The 7,729-nt window shown below is 33.6% G+C and overlaps 1 protein-coding gene across 1 annotated transcript in view; it reads right to left on the reverse strand.

The window, feature by feature from the left end:
- Positions 1–7,427, reverse strand: part of LOC114650555 (F-box only protein 40-like) — a 50,887-nt gene extending 43,460 nt beyond the window's left edge. Inside the window, exon 1 of the mRNA XM_028800280.2 lies at positions 7,314–7,427. The gene's annotated coding sequence lies outside the window, so the exon portion shown is untranslated. The remainder of the gene's footprint in view (positions 1–7,313) is intronic.
- Between the last annotated feature and the right edge of the window lie 302 nt (positions 7,428–7,729).

Raw genomic sequence — 7,729 nt, forward strand, 5'->3', positions numbered from 1 at the left:
TTCATCAAATTTTTAATTTGATGCAGTCTGTACTTCAATTATATGAGCTGTCACTTCTAGAATTAAATAATTGCATTGGTGCAGAGCAAATTAATGAGGAAATATCCATTGCGCAAGACTGGTCTGAAGTCCTGAACAATTTTATGTTTGTGTCAGACACACAAACAGGCTACATGTTAAGGGAAAAAGTATTTGCTTACTTTTTCCAATTGCTGTCATATAGGCTACAGAGTATGCGAAAACTTGTATGATGGACCATCAGTAATGTCAGGGCATTAGAGCAGGGTTAAGCAGCGAATAAGAGAGGTTGCATAGTGTATAAACTGAATCTGAATCCTTGTTGAACCATGCACTGTCAATAGTCATTAAAATGACTACAAAAGTAGTTGACAGACTCTACTCTATGCTTGCAAAGCCAAATACCCGTCATAGTTTTTTTATGATGCAGACAGTACTGGCCCTTAAATCCAAGGAAACTGTACAGCCCAGTGATACACATCGCACACGAAAATGGTGTTGTACCTATGCTATCATATCTCAGTATGCTGTTACGACTCAGTGTCTGACAGAAATGCAGGAAGATACAGGTAAGGCCTCTACTTGTTGAACGTGTAGTGGTGACTATACAGTGAGATGTGAATGATGATATACCCCATTAGTCAGAAGCTCATATGATTAAAAGTCATCTGTACCTCCTTGTGTTGGGTGCCATGTTGGATGAACAGGCAATTTTCAGATAACGCCATGGACCTAAGTGTTGCATTTCATGCTGTGATCAGCTATAACAAAAAGATCATCAGTCAACTTCTTAGTACATATGCAAGCCTTAAATTCCAACTGCTGATTAGGACAGCTAAAATTTACTTTTTAAAGTCTATGGTTGAATCTCTGATTACCCTTGAGAAACTGCAAGAGGAAGTGCACAAGAACAGCCATTAAAACTTTTCTTAATTAATACAGTTAATGAAGTGAACTGGCTTTGGAACATCAGAAATAAGTTTCTCAGTCATAACGAGATTCATAAACTGGCTCATAACTGGAAAGGCTCAGGAGAGATTCTTGGATTTTGCTCTGCTTCACAGAAAGTATTAGCTAACTACAAAACTGCTCGAAGAAAAGATAGTGGACATTTTACACCAGAGAGAGAAAAGTCTTGCTTCTACTGCTGTAAGTAAGCTATTTTGTATGGGATCATGGTGATAGTCATCTATATTAATACCAGTAACTGTTAAATCAAGACAAAACATTAAAATGGAATGTAATATGTCTTTAAATGCCATCAGTTCATGTCCAATCATATTTTCCTACATTTTCATATTTGAGACTTAGCTAATGTGGATTTCCCACATGCCTTGTGGTGACTGGTTGAAGGGATTAGTCTTGGACTTGGATCCCAAAATTATTCTTGCATTTTGTTTTCTGAAATCCACAAACTGGCAGTCTGAATTTAAAAAAAAAAGTGTATCTATCAGAATGAAGTCCCGGAGAGTATGTACACATGAAATCTTAGATGCCGGAACCTCAGTCCTGGGCTCTGTATAAATGATTAAAGATAAATCCTTTAATATAATATGGTAGGCTCTGAGCTCTTGCAGAAGCTAAATCCTTTATCTGGCTTTCTGGCAAGACTGTGCCCTCAGTAATTGAATTTGAGCTCCTTAGGAGATCCTGCAGCTAGACCCTGCTCGGTCTGCCAAGCTCCTTAGCTCTACCACCCTGTTTCTTGTCACAGTTTTTGGACAGATGTGTTCAGAAACAACAATATGCAAGTTTAATCGGGATTTATTAGGCCTTTGGGTTCGGTAGTCTTTAGAAATCTAGAGACAAAAAGAATACAGACTGCAATTGGTTATTTCATATTTTAGCTCAGCAATACAATTTATACATTTTTAATGGGATGCTATTCCATCATATTGTAATATGTTTTTTTGGTACATAATATTTAATGAATTAAAACTACATTGCAGCAAATTATTTGTTAATAAAAACATGACTCATTCCATTTAGCATATTTGTTTATCTCAGAGAAATGGGAAAAACTGAATAGACACATTCAAGACTGTTTAATTTATAAAATAGTTCCAGTTTGTACATATTAACCAAAAAACCCACAATAAAAAGAACATTGAAGAACATTGCATATTGAGAATTCTACAATACTGATTTGACCTTGGACACTTCAAAACACTTAAGAGTATAGAAGAACACGTTTTCTAAGGATTTCCCAGTTCAATCAATCCTTATATAAGAGTCTAACTGTCCTGCAGACAGTCATAATCACAATGACATTTATTTTTGCAAAATGGATAATCACTTAAATTAAATTATATTACACATATAAATCATAACTAAGTCCCAGTAAATTAATTTTAGTCATACAAAGAAAAGGAAAAGTAAATGAGGCTGAACGCATTTTTGTACTTGACACTAAATGTAGGTCTAAAGGACAATTTTCAGATATGCCAGCCTAGTGATTTCCTAATTAATATCTCGTTTTGTTAAATATTGACTTTACTGCAACTTTTTTCTTTAAAATCTGACTGAGATGTTAACCCGGACATCACTTCTGCTAAAATGAATAAAAAAACAGGACACTATAACTGTGGCGCTATATTGTAAAACTCATTATGAAATGAGAAGTACTAAGTGTTAAATAGCAATTACTTTACATTGTTGTAACATTCTTATTGTATTGATGCATTTACTTTTGCTGCAAAATAACACTTTCAGTCAAGATTTCTTTAAGTAAAACATATTAACTAGAACACTGAAATCAAAGATCTCAGCGTACCTTTACATAGCATCACTGTGCATTTTAAATTTAGTTGCTATAAATCTGATTGCACAAAACTGTGCTTAACATACTGCTAATGTTGCTGATTGGTGCCTAGTCAATAATCCTTCATCCTTAATTCTTTTCCTACTTGAAATGTCATTTTGGTACCACACAGTATGACTTAAACAAATTGAAAAGAAATTAATGGTTGCATCCATCAATATTTTATGCTTTCTTCCAGAAAAGAGAGAAAGAGAAAGATTGATAGGTTGGGAGCATGGACTGATACAGCACGTTGCTGCACCCACCACACGACATCCAGAAAAAACTCCTGAAAATTATTAGCATCAGTCCTGCATGAAAACATTGAATCTTTGCACAAATAAAATGCTCCTGTATTTACTAATTACTAAATAAAAAAAAATAGTTCTAAGGTCATACTGATTTGCCAGTAATGAGGTTAAAAAATATTGCTGTCTTCTAAATTTATCCAACTAATGGCTAAGAAGCAAACAGTAATAATCCTTAAAACATTAAATAGATGGAAATTTTATTTTACATATTGAATTGCACAGATAAAAACATCTAAAAAACCAGTAGTCATCACCATCTGCTTGCTTATATTATTTTACAAATTAACAGTTATAAATCTGCAGTGGGCTGGCATCTCCTCCAGGATGGTTCCTGCCTTGTGACTGATACTGCTGGGATAATCACATTACCACCATGGCAAAAAATATTATCGAGTTAGCAAGTTCAAAAATGAATAGGCAGAGCAAATATCACTGAAGACAAGGAGCCCAGTTTCAAATGAAGGATCCTACAAATGGATTTTCAACTTTGTTTATTGTTTTTTAAGTACTGTACAAACCAATCAATTTATACTTTTTTTTGAATTGTACTATACTCACTTACTAGCATATAACATCTCAGGGAGCTTTTCAGAAAAAAGAACATTACAATACATGAAGAAATCAGCACTTCAAATACAGTATAAACAAAAGCAATTAACCGTAGCATTGACAGATACCAGAAAGAACTTAGAAGTACACCTGACAAACTGTAAAAAAAACAAGTGTATTATAAAAGGATGTATAAAAATCACAGTATTATGAAAGATGATAAAGAAAGGTAAATGACAAAAATGATAAAAGTATTCATGAGTAGTAAATTTGCTGAAAAGACTTGTTCATCTTACGGAAGCTTTACCGTGTGCTTTTGGTGAATAACAGACTGTTGAATCTTTCAAACTAAATGTGCCACAGACAATAAATTGTTTCCCTTAAATTGGACCACTGATTTTATTTTATGGAATGGTGAAGGTGGAGCATGAATCACAGAAGTAGATGATTTTTTGTTGTATTTCCTAAAAAGTCAAGTGGAACACAAGAGGATTGTGCAGATTTCTCCATCTGTTCTCATTAATGGCTACATGAGCACAGTGGAATCCATTGTCACAGGCCATGTCACTTTCTGGTATGGCCCCAGCTCGGCTGAAGATCATAAAGGCATGCAGAGAGTGATGAAGCTGGCACAGAATATTATTGGCCTTCTTTTTAGGACGTATACAACACTAGCTGCCTTAGACAAACAATATTACCCTGCAAAGTCTCTTTTCTCACGCTTTCCTTCTGGTAAGCAGTGCAGTACCTCTGGCATTCACACTAGTAGGTTCCAGGACAGTTTCTCTCCACATAAGCAGGCTCCTATCAATTATGGAGAATCTACTGCATCCACTAAACAGTGTCATCTCCAGACAGAAGTGCAGCTTCAGCGACAGACTGCTGTCAATGTCCTGCTCCACTGACAGACTGAGGAGATCATTCCTCCCCCAAACTATGTGGTTAAACGTTAACATCATACAAAGTTATTGTCTGTTTTTACCTGCATTATTATCAATCTTTAATTTAATATTGTTTTTTGTATCAGTATGCTGCTGCTGGAGTATGTGAATTTCCCCTTGGGATTAATAAAGTATCTATCTATCTATCTATCTATCTATCTATCTATCTATCTATCTATCTATCTATCTATCTATCTATCTATCTATCTATCTATCTATCTATCTATCTATCTATCTATCTATCTATCTATCTATTTTAACGTTACTGAACTATCAATCAATTCAAAACAACAAATGTCATAAGAAATATTGCATTGCATATACCCTGTATGTGTATTTTTATATATTTTGTTTATTTAATGTTTTTGCAGTGATAAATGATAGCATGTAATTACATGTATTAGAGTACATACATGTTTTCATAGCATTTTACAATATATTGTATAAACTAAGCCCAGATAGGCTTGTTGTGGCTGACATACAGGATCTTTAATAGACACCAAATTCCAATGAAAGTGATGTAAAAATTGCATCAATTGATTTGCTTTTGGTAGTTTCTGGATGTGGACAGTCTGTACCTACACCAAGTATGGTATGTTTGTTTTTAGATTCAATGCATAAAAAGTCAGCCTCATTTAAAAAATCCAGTGGGATCATTCATGGCATGGCCATTCCTTGAAATTCTGATGGATGAGGGAAATTGGATTCTATGTTGGGATTTTACTCTACCCCTTGGCACTTCCTGACAGCTATAGATTTGCAATAATCAACTTTATACGCAAACGGCTGTAGCTCCACATTATGAAGTCAACTTGCCATAAGAAATGTGTAGTTTATATCAACTTGTTTTCTCTACATCTGGTGTATTTCTGTAATGTATTGGCAATGCAAAGAATATTGTTTAAGTGAAACTATGTAAAATGTATTTATCAAAAGCTTTATCAGTGACACTACGTAAAATTCTTTTGGCTTTCTAAAGTCATAGACACAACATACTGCACTAATGAATGACTATCAGCAACACCAAGCTCATTTGAGTCTGACTATATAAAATAAAAATCATTCCATATCATCAATGCCCAGATAAGTATTTTAAAATGACACTGACATGTTTGTCCAGTTGTATTATGCCATCCTTCATCAGATCATGGCAAACCACTCAGTATTAGTAACGTTTAAAGCTGGGCCACCACCAATGGCAGAAGCTGACGCTTCATGTAAAGTAGTAAAAGTATAATGTATATTTTAGTATTTTAGTAATTCTGAAGTGTGTTCTTCTACATAGTTGCTACCAAATGAGCTTCACACTACTAATGGAACATTTTACAACCAAACTAGAATCTGCAAAAGTTTTATTTTTAATTTGAATAAAGCTTCTGCATCTTAATATTGAATTATGAAAGGCACAAATTCAGTACTGTACTGTACATATATATGTATATATGCTGCATGTTATCTTTAAGCAATTTTACAGAAATAATCAGTGCCACCAAGTAGTACAGAAGTTAGCAGTGTCTTCTCATAGACCCAAAAGACTGGGTGTTTAAATTGTGGTTTGCTTATTAAATATTGCAATGTGAATACTGTATGTTCCCTCTGGTCTGCATGTGTGTTATCTCAGGGTATTCTTATTTTCTTCCATATAATGGTCATATAATGGAGTTGCACCCTGTCTAGGGCAACCTGTGCCCTTTGTTGTTAGGATGATCCTGAATTGGATTAAGTGGATTAAGAAAGTGAATGGTTGTATCAATTTTTTCAATCCACAGTTTTGATGCACTAATAATGTTTAAAAGTTTCTTGTTGGATTCTAGTTATCGTTATTTTTATTGTTGTATTTTGTCTGAATTTCTTAATCTAAGTATGTGTAAAAGTGCCGTACCAGCAATGTCTTCTCTTTATGTCTCACTGTTTTTTATTTAATGATGAAAGTTCTGTTTACTATCAGTAAAAATGACTTATTTAACAGTCATTTTAACATTAAATATAAAGAAAGAAGGTTTGTTCTAATTGATATTTTAAAAATGTTATAAAAATGTAGAGACTTAGTTGTGTTCTTTCTACCATTTGTCTATCTTTAGTGTGACCTTTTATATATTTTTAGTGAAGGGCATTATGTGCTCCATTAACATCATGAAGTAGCAATGGCACCAGACTTAGCTGTTTATTGTCAAACATTTTAAGTCAGAGTCCAACACTTCATCATTCAGTGCAGTACATTACTTGTACCATACCAGAGCCAAAAAGTGCTGTTGGAATTCCTAAAGCAACTGCAGTCAGAGCAATACTATAGAATCTCCTAAATGATATTTGAAATAACACATCCAATATTAAAATGAAAAGTTCTAATTATTATAAAAATTGTTTACATTGTTAAAAATACATTTGAATTTTTATGTAAGTTTATCATAGTTTAAGTAAGATACTGCAAAAAAAAAAAAGCACAGTTTTAATTCTTAAAAAAATGATTTACATTGTTAAACATGCCTTTGATTTTTAAGGTAAATTTATTCTGGTTTAAGACACTGCAAACCTAAGATATACACTTGACAGTAGCTGAGATTGTGATCATTTTACATATAGTAGGCTGTTAAAATGTTTAATTAAAAAAAAGCTTAATCAAGTATAGTTAAGGAAAAGAGGGGTGTAGAATTTTGCAGTTGCCCATTAACAACAAGTACCAGTTATTCTTACCTTATAATGTATTAGAAAATCCTAGATTTGTTCTTCTTGTTCTGGAGAACGTTTAAGCGCTGCTGAAATAGTAGCCATGTTCATGAGTGTTAAAAATAAACTTGTGCGTGAGCTGCCACGGGTAATGTGACAGTTACTAAAGGCCAGCTCAGGTTTCTAATTTTGTATTTAAACATAGGCTATTGCAAACATGGTTTTTAACTTTGTGGAGGTCAAGTGCTGCAGTCACTCTAGAAAGAGAGCCCTACAAAATAACAATACAAAGAAGACAGCTTTGGTAGAGGAAACTGACATTTAAATCCACAGGCAATCTTGAAGTCATGCTGTGTTTAAGTCACATCCTTTAGAATATCTATTTACAGAAATATGAAAGTTTTTTTATTATTATTAAATAAGTTTAATTAGTTTAATAATGT

Source organism: Erpetoichthys calabaricus, chromosome 4 (genome assembly GCF_900747795.2).
Source record: "Erpetoichthys calabaricus chromosome 4, fErpCal1.3, whole genome shotgun sequence".
NCBI lineage: Eukaryota > Metazoa > Chordata > Cladistia > Polypteriformes > Polypteridae > Erpetoichthys > Erpetoichthys calabaricus.